General features: G+C 38.6%; 1 long non-coding RNA gene across 1 annotated transcript; it reads left to right on the top strand.

The window, feature by feature from the left end:
- The first annotated feature begins 15,061 nt into the window (after positions 1–15,061).
- LOC138904340 (uncharacterized) lies at positions 15,062–17,112 on the top strand. Its single transcript, XR_011413424.1, has 2 exons — positions 15,062–15,630; positions 16,744–17,112. It is a non-coding gene; the product is annotated as an uncharacterized lncRNA (long non-coding RNA).
- Positions 17,113–17,389: the final 277 nt, after the last annotated feature.

The raw sequence follows: 17,389 nt of genomic DNA, 5'->3' as shown, positions 1-17,389 counted from the left end.
CTTTAATTGGAAAAACTCCATCCATTCCTCGAAAAAAAGAAGGTGTGACATGTGTTAAAAAATTCACTAAATATGTACAAATTATAGATTTTGAATCTAGTAAGTTAGATGTAAGCTGTAAAATTTGCTCTAGGCAACTCAGACATCCGAAATAAGAGGGGTAAGTTAGGGCCATATAAAAACGAGTTCATAATTCAGTTATCAAAGCCTAAAGAAAAAAAAAAAAAGAATCATGGATTTCCTAGTTTTTCCCCCTTTGGCAATTAATGATATGTCAAATTATAAGGAAGTATTCATTCCGTCTCAATTTATGTAATAGTGTTTGACTAGATAAGAAGTTTAAAAATAAAAGAAAGAATTTTAAAACTTATACTTAATTTAAAACAAGTCATAGAAATTTTTATGGATATGCAGGGTAAGACTGAGTACAATAGACCCTTGTGGTCCAGTCCTTCCTCAAACCTGCGTATAGCGGGAGCTTATTGCACCAGGCCGGCTGCCCTTTATAGAAATTTTATGGATATAAATCATTGCATTAAGGGCAAAATAAAAAGTTTAAGGTTAAATAATTATTAAATATAGAAAATGTTAGTTTTGTTTTGGATTAACTAAAAGAAAAGAGTGTCACCTAATAAAAAGATTAAAGAGTGTCACCTAATAAAAAGATTGCTGACTTTTATTTCTTATTTTTCTTCATGAAATTGGAATCTCTGTTTTATTTTTATAGCATTTTGATATTACAAGAATCTTAATTAGTTGAGGTTTGATTTTAGTTCATCTTCAATCATCATTCATATATACATTCAAGAACCAAAAAAATGAAAATTAGGTCAAGTCATTATTGTTAATTAGGCCATTTGAAAAGTATAATTTGTTGCATTACTTCGTCCGATGATCGTTAGATGCACTTCTCGACCAGTCAGATGCATATTTAATTAAACTAATAGACTGCACTTCTCAAAGCATTTTTTTTCTCTAACTTGAGGTGTTTGACCAATTTCTTTTGGGAAAAAATACTTTTGGGAAGAAGCAGAAGCAGTTTCTGAGAAGCAGAAAAAAATAGCTTCTTCCCAAAAGCAGAAGTAGAAGCAGTTTTGACTTTTTTTCTTATCAAAAATACTCTTAACAAAATATAGTATATACCAAAATAACCGTTAAACCTAATACTTAGGATATTAATGTATAAATATTTCTTATTATTTTTAGGATAACTTTCTAATATATAGTGACTTTAGAGGTGAATGCTTTTATATTTGTTGAATGATTTTTAATATATTTAACTTATATTAAAAGAATTAAGTACTTTTAAATTTTATTTTCATATTTTTTACTTAAATAAAATAAAAAGATTTAATTATTGCCTTTAATAATAAATTTTTAAGATTATTTATTTACTTATAATATTAACTATTAAGCAAATCTATTTATTTCCTTATTCGTAATTTGATACTTAAAAGCACTTTCTGAAAAGCTTGGCCAAACACAAATTATTGCTCAAAAGTACTTTTCAGAGTAAATACCCAAACACAAACTGCTTCTCTGCAAAAGTATTTTTTTCAAAAGCACTTTTGAAAAAACACTTCTCAAAATAAGCTAATTTCTCCAGCTTGGCCAAACAAGCTATAAGTATCCTTGTTTTAAGAGTTTGGTGAATAATAATAATTATCAAGTACTAATTTCATACATTAAAAAAGTGGTAATCATGTGCTGTATAGGAAAAAATATGACATGGCACGTGGCCGCTTAAAGGGAGGACACGTGGAACACAAGATGGAGATGACCACCGAACATAGCTATTCCGTTTGTCACCGGAAGGAATAATGATCATAAAAGGAGTATTAAATACTTTGCGCCCAGTAACATTTAATATGGAATATTTTGCAGCACTAAGGGTAATGACCCGTTACAAGAAATTTGACATTTATGTCTAACGTTACATCTTCATCAATAACCCTCATAATTGACATTAAAAAAAGACATGATCCTAGGACTTCCTTCCCTAGACATAGCTATAAATAGAGAGCTCAGTTATCATTGTAAAAGAGAGAAATTCTCTGGCTAACTTATGTTACATTCTATACTGCATTTTAATACAATTTGATTCTCTCGCTTTTGATCTTATTATTGTTGTACCCGGAAACCTTCTTCCCAGACTCATTAGTTCTTCTGTTTCATTTACATTCTAAGCCTAAGTATTTCATATTTTATCAGTTATTTCATTACTTTTTGGATCAAATTAATTCACTTGTCTAGAAACCATGAACAAATTCAATTGTACCATTTTTCGGGTAAACAGTTTAGCGCCCACCATGGTGCCTAGACAACTGTGCTATTAACAGCACACGCAACCCTGAAATTCAAGGGGAACAACCTTATTTCGAGGATCAATCAGTGACACTCACAATGAGAAGAACGACGCCACACCGACGCATGGCGGGCGATTCCCTCGACAGGTTCGGGAGAGGACTCCTGATGATGCTGATCAGGAGCGTGTAGCGGGTGTAGTGAGGGTCTTACAAGAGCAGCATGCAATCATTCTAGGCCATCTCACACGGCAGGATCAGGTTATGACGGAACTAAAGTAGGCGCTATCAGGTGCTTCAAATAATGCGAACATGCGAGATCCAATTCCTCTTGAGGTTCCCGCAAACCAAACGACGCGGAGAGTCGACAACAACACTCCCAGGGGCGAAGTTGACTCCGATGGGGCCGGGGGAGTATATCCGGCCTCAACAATGATAACGATCCATTCAAGGAGGAACTTTTGCGGTTCATGAAGGAACTAAACGCCCGCATTGATCAAATCTCGAGCGCGCCACCAGTATTGAAGGACCCGAATTTGAAGAAGTATATTTAGTTACCATACAAGCTGAGTGTGGCCCCGAAACTAATCCCGAAGCGGTTCAAAATGCCCGAAGTGCTGAAGTATGATGGAACTTCAGATCCGCAGGAGCACATTACCACTTATACAACAACAGTAAAAGGAAATGATTTTGCTCCTCATCACAATGAGTCTGTGTTGCTGAAAAAATTTGGTGAGACTTTCACGAGGGGAGCTTTAACGTGGTATTCACTATTGCCCGAGCATTCCATAGATTCCTCTCGCAGATTCTTTCATCAAGACTCATGCCGGTGCCAGAAAGGTACATGCCCGAAAGGCCGACATATTCAGGATCGAGTCGAAAATAAGGATCAAAGACGATCAGGTTGACGTTCCATCGTCGACCAAAGGACGAGAGAAGAACAGAGAAATAATGAAAGATGATATTGACACGAATAAACAGACTTCGAGGGGCCGGTTTTTGCCCTACGAGCGGGCAGAAGGCCGCGGCAGGAGTTTTCGGATAGCAGACAAGTTCATCGTTGATAGAAGGACAGATCGTGGCCGGAACAACATATCGCTGCAGGATAAAGAAATCTGGGGGTCGTGAGATTCTTCTTACCTATAGTTACCAGAGTATAACTTCAATATAAGTGTAGTAGAGCTGGTGTCGGCCATATGGAATATCAAAGAGGCACGATTCCTAAGGCCTTTGAATTCCAATCCCAGCCAGAGGGATCGAAATTAATGGTGTGAATACCATGGCACTAACGGCCACCGGACTAGGGACTGCCGACAACTCCGGTAAGAAGTGGAAACGTTGTTAAAGAATGGTCACCTCAGAGAATTCTTGAGCGATCGAGCTAAAAACAACTATGGTCGGAACAGGGGCGATGCAGAAACCTCGAAAGCAAGAGAAAAACCTCCACGCCAAACGATCAACATGATCTTTGGAGGGAATGAAATTAGCGTGGTCACATTTTTGGCAGCAAAGAAGACAAAAGTGTCGATAACTTATAGTAAGAATCTCCGGGAAGGCAAAATCACATTCACGGACGAAGATGCAGATGGATTACTACTGCCGCACAATGACGCACTGGTAATTTCTTTAAATGTGTTAGATTTTAAAATTAAACGTGTTTTAGTGGATCCAGGAAGTTCAGCTAATATCATACAATGGAGAGTACTGGAGCAAGCTAAACTCATCAGAAATATTATCTCGACAACGAAACTCCTCGCCGGATTCAACCTCGCAAGCCTGACAACCCCGGGAGGGATTAACAAAGGCAGCACTCTTTGAAGTAGTAAATGGATACATGGGGTATAACATTATCTTGGGAAGACCATGGCTGCACGAGATGAAAGTCGTGCCTTCAACATATCACCAATTGTTAAAATTTCTGACACCCGAGGGGATCAAACAGATAAGGGGTGATCAACCGGCAACACTCTTCAGACCATTGCCACAGGCTCCTAGAAAGGTAAGGTTTCTTTTAATTTTGACGGACTATTTTTCTAAATGGGTGGAAGCAGGTCCTTAGAAGAAGATCAGAGAACGCAAAGTGATCGACTTACCTGTGGAAAAATATAATTTGCAGGTTTGGAATACCAAAAGAGCTTGCATGCGACAATGGGCCGCAGTTTATCGGCGCAAAAGTTACAAAGTTCCTTGAAGACTTGAATATAAAGAGGATAACCTATTGACCTTATCATCCGAGCGCAAATGGTCAAGCGGAGTCAACAAACAAACGGATTATTCAAAACTTCAAGAAAAGGTTGGAAGCAGCAAAAGGCAACTCGCCCGAAGAATTACCTGGGTTCTATGGGTCTACCGAACAACGACCAAGTCAAGCACGGGAGAGACCCTTTTTTTCCTTGTATACGGTGCAGAAGCTTTGATACCGGTGGAAGTGGGGAAACCAACCTTAAGGTATTTTGAGGCAAACGAAGGATCGAACAACGAAGCAATGCTAATCAACTTGGAGTTGCTCGAGGAATGCATGGACTTGGCACATGTCACTCAACTCGAGCAAGTTAGGCCAAACATAGGAAGGCCCTTATCGGGTTTCAGCTATCACTGGGAAAGGATCATACGAGTTGGAGAACCAAAACGCAGATAAGTTGCCCAACATCTGGAACATGGATCACCTCAAAAGATATTACTGCTGAAGAACAACAGTCAAACGGAAAGTATGTGCTGCACTCTTTTACCCTTCATTCAGTTTTTGTCCCAATTAGGTTTTTCTGGCAGCGACGGAAAGCATACTACGAAGATAGCGGTGGTAAGACCTTTGATAACAAGGCAAACAAACAAGTTTCCACTCGGGGATGATTAGATAATCTTTGCTTCGATAGAAAATTCCCACCGAGAAGTTAAGTTTGCTACCGAACAGGGGTTACCTGATCGTTCCCGAGCACAAATCACTAGAGGACTGTTAGGTATTCTTTCGCTCGATAGCATGGGTTCATAATGGGAAACAAGATATGTTGCCAAGTAAAGGATTACCTAGCAATTCATTGGTGGGATCTTCGAAGACACAAGACTTCTAGTGTTCCAATTCTCATTCTTCGCATTCGAACACTGGGGGAATGCTATGAGGATACGTCAACACTGAATGCCACGTCAACCGGGGAATGAAAATTTGAAACAGAATACATCATCGGGACCTGGGACTGCGCAACTAGCCCCGTAGAAACAAGTTGTACAAGATTAGCCACAAGTTATGGCAATTTTTTTATAGCCAAAAGTCATGGCAATTTCTTTTCTACATAGCAAAATGCTTATGTAAAATTTGAAAATAGAAGAAATTAAATGAAATGAAATCATTTTGTTTTTATCTTGTTTCTTGTCTGAACAATGATTAATTTAACCATTTGAAAGTTAAACAAGTACTTCAAATGTTTGTGCCGTAATGAATAGGAGACGTCCACTTCAAGAGCACCATAAATATAAGAGGCCCCTCTCTTATAAAAACCCTTACGTAAAAAGGTTGGTTCCGGAAGAATCAATGTCCGGAATCCATAATGCCATTCGGTAAAAATACACTCTAAGCTGCATACGAAAAAGACGTAAAAAGCAAACTTGCGCAAATACTTATTGAAACCCTCATGTAAAAGGTATAATTCTTGGAACTAAAATGCTTCGAAGAAAAAGCATCCAAGATTACACATAATAAAGCGCGAACAGAATAACATGTGCAGAATACTTAAGCAAGTATGAAAGTTAGAAGACTTGCATGAATATTTAAAATGCAAAATAAGACTCAAACGATACTTGAGCAAAAAATATGTTTTTATTTACAAGGGCGCGTCATAGGGATAAAGGTACAAAATAGAAAAAGAAAGGAAAAAGCTAAGCTTCAACGTCTCCGAAATCAGGAGGAAGAGAAGTATCCGCATCCCCGAGAGTTGGTTCCACCGATTGCTCAACATTTTCCCCAGCTTGGTCTTCGGCATCATCACTTTCCGATCCCTCTTCAGTTTTCGAAAACTCGGAACCAGAATCAAAAGAACCTGGAGCGTCAGACTGCACTGGGAGTCCATTTTTTGTAGACAACTCAAGCTCTCGGGCCTTAGCAATTTCGGCATCAATGTCAATGATACCAGTTTTGGCCTCTTCCAAGGTTTTTCTCCTCATGCTATAAATGGAATAAATTTTTTCAACAATGAGGGAAGCCGCTCGGCGCTTGAGTTCTTCTTTGAGTTGAGAAATTTTGGCGAAAAGTTTTTCTCGGGCGGACCTAGCAGATTTGAGACTGACATCGAGCTCACGAACAGTTGAACTATAGAGCCTATTATGCTCGATAGTTTTCCTATAATTCTCCTCCAACTGGGCATCTTTCACTACCACAGCAACAAACTTTTCACTTTTGGAGTTTAAGGCTGCCTCTATGTTAATCAAGCTTTCAGCAGAGGCAGCCTCACAATCGTTTGCATAAAGAAAGACATTATGGACTTCTGCCCATTTAGCCTTGGCTTTATCAAATCTAACCCTCAGCGGCCCAATTTCTTGGCTAAGGGCCACCATTTCTTGCTGGCTCTGCTGCAAATGGGCCTCCAAAACAACGGTCTCGGTAGCCTTGGTCTCCAGTACCGAGAGGCGGAGAACAGTCTGGTCCCGTTCCGCCAAAAGCTGATCCCATTCAGAAGTAAGTTCTTCCTTCTCACGAATCAGCCTTTGGAGGCCCTCAGAAGCAAGAAAGTTGGCCTACAAAATAGGAAAAGGTAAAACTTAGAGTACATTTGTTCAAAAGTAGAAGAAATAACAGAAGAAGAAAGGAACGTACCACTGCGGCGTATGCATAACATTGTTCAACAAACACTCTCCCGAGAATGTTTGATTCTTCTCCTAGTCTTTTTCTGAAGATAGTTAACAAGCTCCACCGGCCTCAAAAGCAAGTTGCACCTGTTGGAGACCGAAAGGGTAACACTCCTCCTCCTTTGTGGATCTTTAGAAGGGGCAGCATAATTTTGCCCCAAATTCCCATGAAATGGAGACTGGGAAGGAGGGTTACCTCTTTCATGGTCAGGTACGACCGATGGAGATGATGTAGCAACCGCTATTTGAAGAGTGGACAAAGATGGAAATGATGTGGCAGTTGCTAGTGATGGTGAAGGTGGAGATGAAGCTGATGGAGTTGAAGAGTGTGAAGCAACTGCATCAAATGCAGTGCTGGTTGTTTGATGCTCGCCAACCAAAGACGGCACGAACTCGGTACTCTGCCTTGCAGTACCGAGCACAATAATTGGGGCTCGACAACGGGAGTTGGCATTATCTACCAAATCAAATTCTCCCCAAAGTGACGAGATATCATCCTCGGTTGGTGTGACTGTCTCAACAGGTTGAGCATCCTGTTGAGATGATAAAGATCGTCGCCTTCTGTGTAAAGAAGCTCCCTCATCATTAGCTTCTTCATCATCATTGATCATCACGGTGTCTATGGCCAGCCCGGAAGGAGGACCAGTCATCATCACCACCGCAGATGACTCGGGGGCATCAACCTTTACCCCTTATTCTTTTCCCGGCCGCTGAGGAATGTCTTCTTTTTGGTTTCTTGTTCTCTAGTCGGGGACTCCGTAAAGAAATGTTTGCGCCCAAAGTAGGCCTGAAGACGCCTGTTCGAGTAAGTGTCTCCTGAAGTAGTTTTGCCACATTAGCAGGGTCAGCCAAAATATCCTCCTCAGGGACACCAACTGAGCCCGCAGGTAGACCTAATTTCGTGAGCAAGTTAGAAGGGTTCAACCAAGTTCTTCATATACAAAAAGTGGAAGCGAGGTAAATTAAAGTTACTATGATTTTTGGCCTTCCACCCGTATTTGATGGACAGTTCTTTCCACAAATGGGTTTCGGACGTTGTGATGTCCAAGATTTTCTGAACCCACCGGTCCAAGCCTTATATCACCGGTGGGATCCATCAAGTCGCTATAACAAACGAAGGTTGAAAGATCAATACAAGCATGGAAGAATATTTAGTAAGAAAAGATGTATTAAAGAGAAATTACGAGTGCGGTTCCAAGCAACCGGAAAGGATAAAGCCGTTATTGGAATAAGGTCACTGGTGGCGGCTGCAACGAACCGTTCCATCCACCCACGGTCGTTGTCGTCGTCCATGCTTGCAAAGGTTTATCATTCCCTCGCAGAAGATTTTGGGGGAATAAAGATTCATCATATGAGCTAGGATTAGCTCCTCCCCAGTTTCTAGGCACAAACGCCGAAGGCAGGCGACCGTCCTCCATACTGAAAGACTTACCTGTGCGAAACACACCTGGTAGCGAAGGCAAAACTCCGCAATCACGGAATCAAGCTCTTCGCTCATAGAAAATGCACCCAAAGTAAAGGGATACGTGAAACAAATATGTAAATCCTTCCCTGGGAAGGGTCACTCACTCCAATAGATCAGGAGCAACGATGTTCAACTCATGGAAGCGACAGTCTTCCTTCACAGCAAGAATACTGGAAGGGCAAATAAAAGAAGGGTACCTACTAACGGCCCATGTGCAAGGGTTAGCAGTAGGAAATTTCTCTTCAAAATCCTTCGAAGTACTAAGACTTCTTGGGATAATGGAACCCACTGTCGGAGGAACAGTATCCTCGGTTTTGTTCTTGCCCTTTGAAGAACTAGCACGTTTTGAAGAGGAAGCCATTGGAATAGAAGGAAAGAAAATTTCTGATTTGAAGAAGATTAGAGAAAAGTTGGGAAATAAAGGTGCAAATTAGAAGTTTGAGAGATTATGAAGTACATAAGAGAAAGATGATGCATATAACTAAAATTTTGGCGGATAAATTCATTGCCTTGATTACCTCGATAATCGGCAAAAGGCGTACTAAATCATGGGAAGACACAAGTTCGAGGCATTAAATGCGGAGAGACATGCGTCTAATCAACCGTCAGTGGCCTTCAAAAGGAATTATAGTAATTCCCGCCAAAAGAGTATTTCTACCAACTTCCCGGTAATACAGTTATGTCACCGGAAAGCAGGGGGACTATCTGTATAGGAAAAAATATGACATGGCTCGTGGACGCTTAAAGGACGGACACGTGGAACACAAGATGGAGATGGCCATCGAACATAGCTATTCCGCTTGTCCCGGAAGGAATAATGATCATAAAAAGAGTATTAAATACTTTGCATCCGCTAACATTTAATACGGAATATTTTGCAGCATTAAGGGTGATTGCCCGTTACAAGGAATTTAGCATTTATGTCTAACGTTACATCTTCATCAATGGCCCTCATAATTGACATTAAAGAAGGGCATGATCCTATGATTTCCTTCACTAGACATAGCTATAAATAGAGAGCTCAGTTATCATTGTAAAGGAGAGGAATTTTCTGGCTAATTTATGTTATATTCTATACAAAATTTTAACACAATTTGATTCTCTCGCTTTTGATCTTATTATTGCTGTGCCCGGAAACCTTGTTCCCGGACTCATTAGCTCTGTTGTTTCATCTACATTCTAAGGCTAAGTATTTCATATTTCATCAGTTATTTCATTACTTTTTGGAACAAATTAATTCACTTGTCTAGAAACCACGAACAAATTCAACTGTACCGTTTTTCGGGTAAACATGTGCAAAGTGCGATTTACGTGGAACATAATACAGATGACTTTAGCAAATAACTTCTCCTTCTTGGCCATTTCCAACTATGTCGAGAATAAAATAACTTCTAGTTGGACAGTCGTGATGAATATAATCATTTATGTAATTTTTGTGTAAAAAATAAGATTTAACAATAAAACATGAATAGTGATATCTTATTCTCGCATATTGTTAACCCATGAAATCAATGAGAAATTGGAGGATTGGATCGAAGAGAACACCCTAATTATCTAAGTCGGTGAGAGAGAAGACACGAGAGACAACTGGGTAAATAAAATGTGATCCATTAATTTAGAATAGAGTCAAGTGACTCTATTTATATGTACAAGTGATTGTGGCTAAAAATGAAAATAACCGGACAAGGGTCGGATCCCTGAAGTACAAAATGAAAGATGGCCCAATAGGGAATAAGCCCAACTCTTCAGAAGCTCATCCGGGATATGGGCTTAGCATTAAGGGTCTCTCACCCCCACCCCACCCCACCCCTCAAGCTTGAGGGTGAGTGAACATCAAGCTTGAATAAAAGTCTGTGATGAGGATACACCTGTTAAGGCCTTGGTAAGCATATCGGCTTGTTTGGCAGAAGTGTGCACATGGTGAAGAGAAATCACACCAGAAGAAAGAACATCCCTAACATAATGACAATCCACTTAAATGTGTTTGGTGCGCTTATGAAAAACTGGATTTCTAGCAATATGCATAGTAGCCTGACTATCACAAAAAATAGAAATTGGAGAAGTTATAGACAAATCCATATTGGCAAGAAGCCTAAGCAGCCAAGAAACCTCAGCAACCACCTGTCTCAATGCTCTATATTCAGCTTCATCAAAACTTAAGGAAACGGTAGGATGCTTCTTGGATTTCCAAGAAACAGGAGAATCACCAAGAACAAAATATCCAGTAACAGATCTCCTTGAGATAGGGCAGGCAGCCCAATCTGAATCAGAATAAGCCTTTAGTGTGAAATCGGAAGAGCTGCTGAGTAAGATACCCCGAGTAGGGTCATTGGCAAGATATCTGAGAACATGTAGTGCATCCAACATATGAGGAACTTTAGGAGACACCAGGAACTGACTCAAATGTTGAACAGAGAAGGAGATGTTAGGCCTGGTGTGCTGGAAGAAGTTTAGCTTGCCAATCAAACTTTTGTAGGTAGAAGGATCAGAAATAGGATCGCCAGAGTCAATATGAAGCTTGTTCTGGGGATCAAGAGGAGTGGTGACAGGCTTAGTATCCAAACAATGAAATTCAGATAGAAGGTCAGTTGTATACTTGTGTTGATGGACTACATAACCACATTCTACCAGAGAAACCTCAAGACCAAGGAAATAATGGATAGAACCAAGATCTTTGATTTTGAATTGCTAATCTAAAAAGGCTTTCAAGTGTGCAATCTCTTGACCATTATCTCCAGCTAAAAGGATATCAGCCACATATACCACCAAAATGACAATGGAAGAGACAGTGATTTTGGTGAACAAAGCAGAGTCATTTTTGCTAGGGGAGTAACCTCTGGAAAGGAGAGACTGTGAGAGCTTTGCACACCATTGTCTGGAAGCCTGTTTTAGACCATAGAGGAATTTTTTCAACTTGCAGGCCAAATGAGGATCAGAAGAAGAAGGACCAACAGTCAAGCCCAAAGGGATTTTCATGTACACCTCTTCATGGAGATCTCCATGTAGAAAAGCATTGTTGGCATCTAACTGGTGGACAACCCAACCATGCTTGACTGCCAAGGTGAGAAGGCACTTGACAGTTATGATCTTGACAACTGGAGTGAAGGTTTCAAAATAGTTTGTGCCCTTTTTCTGAGAATCACCCTTAATCACTAACCTTGCCTTATCTCTCAATTGAACCATCAAACCTTTGATTGATTTTATATACCCATTTGCATGGTATGTCCTTCTTTTTTGGAGGCAAAGGGACAATATCCCAAGTCTGATTTGCCTCCAAGGCTTGAAATTCTTTAAGCATAGCATCCTGCCATGCAGGATAAGGTGTTGCTTGATGATAAAACTGAGGTTCATGCTTGTGAATCTCAGTAGAGGTAACCTTGGAATTCACAGAAAAAGTAGGAATGGCTGAGTAACAGATATAGTCTTGAAGGTAGGCAGGTGTGTTAGATTCTCTAGTGGACTTCCTAAGGGGTACATGGGAAGGAATAGTAGAAAGGGTAGTAGAAGGATTAGAAGATGTGGCATGAGGAGAAGGAGCCACATGTGAGGTAGAGTGAGGAACCTGAATAGGGAAAGGTGCAGAAGTTGTAGGGGTAGGTAAGATATCTGTAAAAGAATCAGGAGAAGTAGGAAAAGTAGGAGGGGGAGATGAAGAATGGTAAGGGAAGATATATTCATGAAAAATGACATCCCTAAAAAATATGATAGAATGAAATGTAAAATTTGGCAACTTATACCCTTTCTTTCCTAAAGGATAACCCAGAAATACACATGGAGATGCTGTAGGTTAGAATTTATCCCTACCCACCTTTGGCAAAGTAGCAAAGCAAAGGCAACCAAAAGTTCTTAGATGAGAATATGTAAAAGAATGACCATGAAGTTTCTCAAAAGGTGACAAATTGTGTAAAGTACTAGAGGGAAACCTGTTGATTAAGTAGGTGGCAGTAAGCACACAATCACCCCAATATTTGAAAGGTAGTTTAGATTGAAATAAAAGTGCTCTTGATGTTTCTAAAAAGTGTTTGTGTTTCCTCTCCATGATCCCATTTTGTTGAGGAGTGTGGGGAATTATGGTTTGATGAAGAATACCAGAATCAGCAAAATAAGAAGAAATTTAAGAACTGGAACCTAGCTCAAATGCATTGTCAGACCTAATTGTTTGGACTTTAGAGTTAAAATAATTCTGGACCATGGAAACAAAAACTTTGATAATAGAAAAAGCATTACTCTTACATGAAAGTAAGTGTGTCCAGGTCACCCTTGAAAAGTCATCAATAATAGTCAAGAAATACCTAAAACCATTATATGTTCTTGTATGACAAGGACCCCATAGATCAATATGTACAAGTTGAAAAGAATGAGTAGACTTGATAGTGCTATCTGGGAATGAGAGTCTCTGTTGTCTAGCTAAGGGACAAACAGGACAAATAAATGATTGTTTTGAAGACAATTTGTCAGAAAGAATTGAAATATATTTTATTCTATTAAATGGCATATGCCCTAGTCTTTGATGCTATAAAATATTAGCTTTATTAATAGAAGAAACATGATTACAAGTAGTGGTGCAAGCACTGTAATCACATTTACGAAATGAAGAAGTAGCTGAAATGGTATTTACAGATGAAACAGACTATGCCACAATAAGATCTGAATGAATGGCATACAACCCATTAGCAGCTCTACCAATTTCCAGTGGCCTCTTCAGAGAAGGGGCCTGTACATAATAAGAAATATTGGGAAAGAGGGTTGTACAGTGAAATTGATCAACTAACTGTGGCACAGAAACCAAATTGAATTGAAAAGAAGGAACTAAAAGAACATTTGCTAAAATGAGAGCATTACACAGTTTTAAAGAACTAGTGTAATTGACTTTTACTTTGTAACCATTTGAAAGTGTTACTAAGTAAGGAAAAGGTAAGGGTTGAATATTTTGTAGGAGTTCTTTATGTGGGGTCATATGATTGGTAGCTCCTGAATCTAGAATCCAAGTATTAACCTTTAATTGAGAAGCACAACATAAAGCAACAGAATATTTAGCAAAGCTACAAAATACACCTGCAAATACTCCCATAGCAGAAGAGCCAATGCCAGGATCCTGAGTTACAACAGATATTTGAGACTGTTGAAATAGACTCATGAGATGATGATATTGCTCTTTACTGAACCCATGAACTGGACTTCCAGGTAAGACTTTAGGAGTTGAAAGAGAATCAGTTCTAGGATCATCAAACTGAACACATGCTACAATTTTCTGCCCTTTGGTAAATTTGAAGTCAGGAGGAAATCCATGTAGCCTATAGCACTTTTCAATAGAATTACCAGGTTTTCTACAGTATTTGCACGTAATGTTTGTCTTTTTATTCTCAAAACTGATCTTCTGAGAATAAGTCTTATTTACTGAAGTGTTTTGGACAGGAGTGGACTTGGCATGAAATGAATTGATTCTGAAAGAAATGGAGACCCTGAAGCTTGAATTTCCCTTTTGACTCTTATCATGTAATAACATGGAATAGGCTTTACCTAGGGAAGGCACATGATTCATCATAAGAATGTTACTTCTAACATTAGAGTATGTTTCATTCAACCCAGTAAAAAAATAAATGAGTTTTTGTCGTTCACTGCACTGTAGTTCTGCTCCACAAGTGCAAGCTGGACCAAACGAATCAGTCTTTAACTCATCTCATAGTTTTCTTAACCTAGTATAATAGCTAGCAATATCAGTAGAACCGTGAGAGACTCCAGCAATCTCTCTTTGGATTTGGTAGTACCTACTAGCATTAGACTGACCATATCTCTCCTCTATATCCTTCCAAAGATCTCTTGCAGTGTCACAATGAAGTACAATGTCAGCAATATCCCTAGACACTGAGTTACTCAACCATGCAAAGACCATGTCATTGCATCTTAGCCAGTTGTCATACAAAGGAGAGTCAGGGGGTGGCTGAGTAATTCTCCCATTAACCATCCCGGCCTTGTTCTTAGCAGAGAGAGCAATAAGAACATTTTTTCTCCAAGATACATATCCAGTACCAGAGAAAGGGACAGTCACTAATGTAACTCCCGGATTATCTGATGCATGCACATATAAAGGATGGGAAGAATCAAGTGAGGTACTAGGGGGTGTGAATACCTAATTTTTGTACTATTTTAACACCTCCTAAAGTCCTTAGTGTTTTGTTGCTTTAATTATATTTCCCAATTTTTGTGTCTTTGATTGCATATTTCCTATCATAAAAATACCAAAAAATATTTCTTTCTTTATTTGTGCATTTTAGGAATTAACTAACTATTCAATTGGTGAATTAATCTAGTTAATTGATCATTTGAATAAGTTACTTAATTAATTTATTTGTTTGTGTAAATTTAGTTTAATAAGTAGGATTAAGAAAGAAATTGGGCCAAATTTGAAAGAGAAAGTGGCCAAAAGTGCAAGATAAGGGGCTGCCTTTGAAAGGGTCCGGAACGACGTAGTTTTGCCTCAAAACTACGTCGTTTCATTAAGTGACCCAAGATCAAATCTCACCAATTGATCTAATGGTCCTTATTTGATCTCTCAAGAGGTATTTAAAGCCTCAAAAATCTGAAAAATTCCCTCATTTCACCCATAACTCTTTCTCTCTTCTCTCTCTCTCTTCTCTCCACCGCCGCCGCCGCCGCCGGAAATCACCCATCGGCGGCGGACCACCTCCAAACACCTCAAAATTAACACCATATAATCTCCACAACCTCCTCTTCCCAAATCTCCAAACCAATTCCTTCAAAAAACCCTCAAACTCCTTGAATTTTAGATCTAAGAAACTTTAGCCGCCACCTTTTGGTCCAAATTCTTGAAGCTCCGGCCAATACCACCCTACAATGCATACATGAATGGATAGAGATCCACGAGACCTATCTTTTCCTACCCATTTCACCCCCAAAATCCCCGTCGTCGCCGGCCCGCTCCTCGCCGCCACCACGGCTCCACCGCCTCACCACCGCCAAAATGCCCCAAACCCCCATTTTAGCTATTTTTCGGCTTCATGTTAGGTATAATCGTCATCTCTTTAATTAATTTCTGATTTTTTTAAATTTATTTAGTAGATTAGTTTATGATTTTTTTTATTTTTTTTATTTTTTCTGTTTTGGTTATTTCTTGTTAATTAGAGTTTCAAGTTAGGTTTATTTAATTAGCTATCTCTATTTAGTTTAGTGGTTTGTTAGATTCATTATTGATTTAAACATGATATTTAGTGTATTAGTTAAATCGTTCACTTAGTTAGTCGATTATTTAGTTGTTGTTAGTCGTTGTTCGATTATTAACGATGCTCGTTCTGTTTTGAGCATTAGTTTGTGAATTTAGTTGTTTGTTTAGTAATTAGTTTGTACAAATCCAATTCATTCCCATCAAGTTGGTTTTTATACTTAGTTCAATTACGTTTTTAGTCTCGTCTATACTTTGTCATTTCATAGTTGTCCAAGTTTGATTTGTGTTGAGCAAGTAGTTTGTTGTTGATGGTTAAAATCTGAAGTTTAGTTTATTTTATCACAAAATAGGGTAATAGTAGCTTACTTTTACTAGTAGGGTGGCTGAAAGGACATTTTTCTCCTTGCTTCTGACACAGCAGATTTTCAGGTTGTCCTTTCACCTTTGGGACAGACCTTGAACAGTGTTTAGCACACAAAGTCAGTCTTTTGGACAGATTTTTGGTGAACCAAAATCTGTCCAAAAATCTAACTTTATTTGCCTATTGAAAGGGCTGCTTTTCTCCTATAAAAGGGACTCTCTTACACTTAGAATGGGGATCCTTACTCACTGAAAAGCAGGACACTCTATTTTATACTGAGACACATCTTGGAGAGTTGCTTAAAGACATATATCTTTGAGAAAAATCAGCAGCTTAATACATATAACAAGCTAAAATTTCAGAGTTTTGTGAGGATTATTTGAGTGCAAAAACCTCGAGAAAAATAGAAAGATCCCTTAGGCAATTTGTGAAGTTGATAGCTACCAGTTTCAAGCATCTTTGTTGAGTTTTCTGGGTTGTCTTAACACTTGAGTTGCTGCTGTTTCTACTGTATTTGCTGCTGAGTTTTTTGTTGCTGCACTGCTGTATTTTATTATTCCACAAACCAGGTAACTTTCAAATTCTTATATTGCAGATTCTTGATGATAATAAGAAGGATTTGATCCCGGTTTGGTTGATAGAACATATTGGATCTGATTTTGTTTCAAGATGAATGTTATATTAGTATTATCATCATGTAAATCTGTTAAAGATTAGTTAAATTATCATTTTCTTCTTTATATATGTGATTGAAATTGCATTATGTTAAGATTACTTAGTTTAAGAAAAAGATAAAGACCCCACTTTTAACCATGTTTGTTTAGTTTGGGCTCTTTTTCGTGAGTTACTTTCATGGTTCATGTATAATTATCTAAGAAAGACTTCTAACTTCAAATATTTTGATGCTTTAAATTATAGTCAACATAATGTTATACTTAATATAGTTCTTCTCTTTAGCATTGAAGTATTACCGTTTTTTGTAGTTTTTATATTTAGTCATGATTTTTATGTTGTTAATGAGTGTAGTTTGATTAGTGCCATGTTGGTGTAGATGAGTAGAAATATTATGTTAGTCTTTAAGAAATAAGTTGGTTAAGAAGATAAAAGATAATAATTAGCATGTAAGTTTCTTTTATGAAAAAAATAATTTTTAGTTTGGACATCAATGTAAGAAGCAATTTGGGCTTAGAAGAATACTTGTTATTTTGTGTTGTCTCGGTCATCGAGGCTCTTAAGCAACA

This window comes from Nicotiana tomentosiformis, chromosome 2 (genome assembly GCF_000390325.3).
Source record: "Nicotiana tomentosiformis chromosome 2, ASM39032v3, whole genome shotgun sequence".
Lineage (NCBI taxonomy): Eukaryota > Viridiplantae > Streptophyta > Magnoliopsida > Solanales > Solanaceae > Nicotiana > Nicotiana tomentosiformis.
The sequence above is the reverse complement of the archived record's forward strand: the minus strand, read 5'-3'. Positions and strand labels throughout refer to the sequence as shown.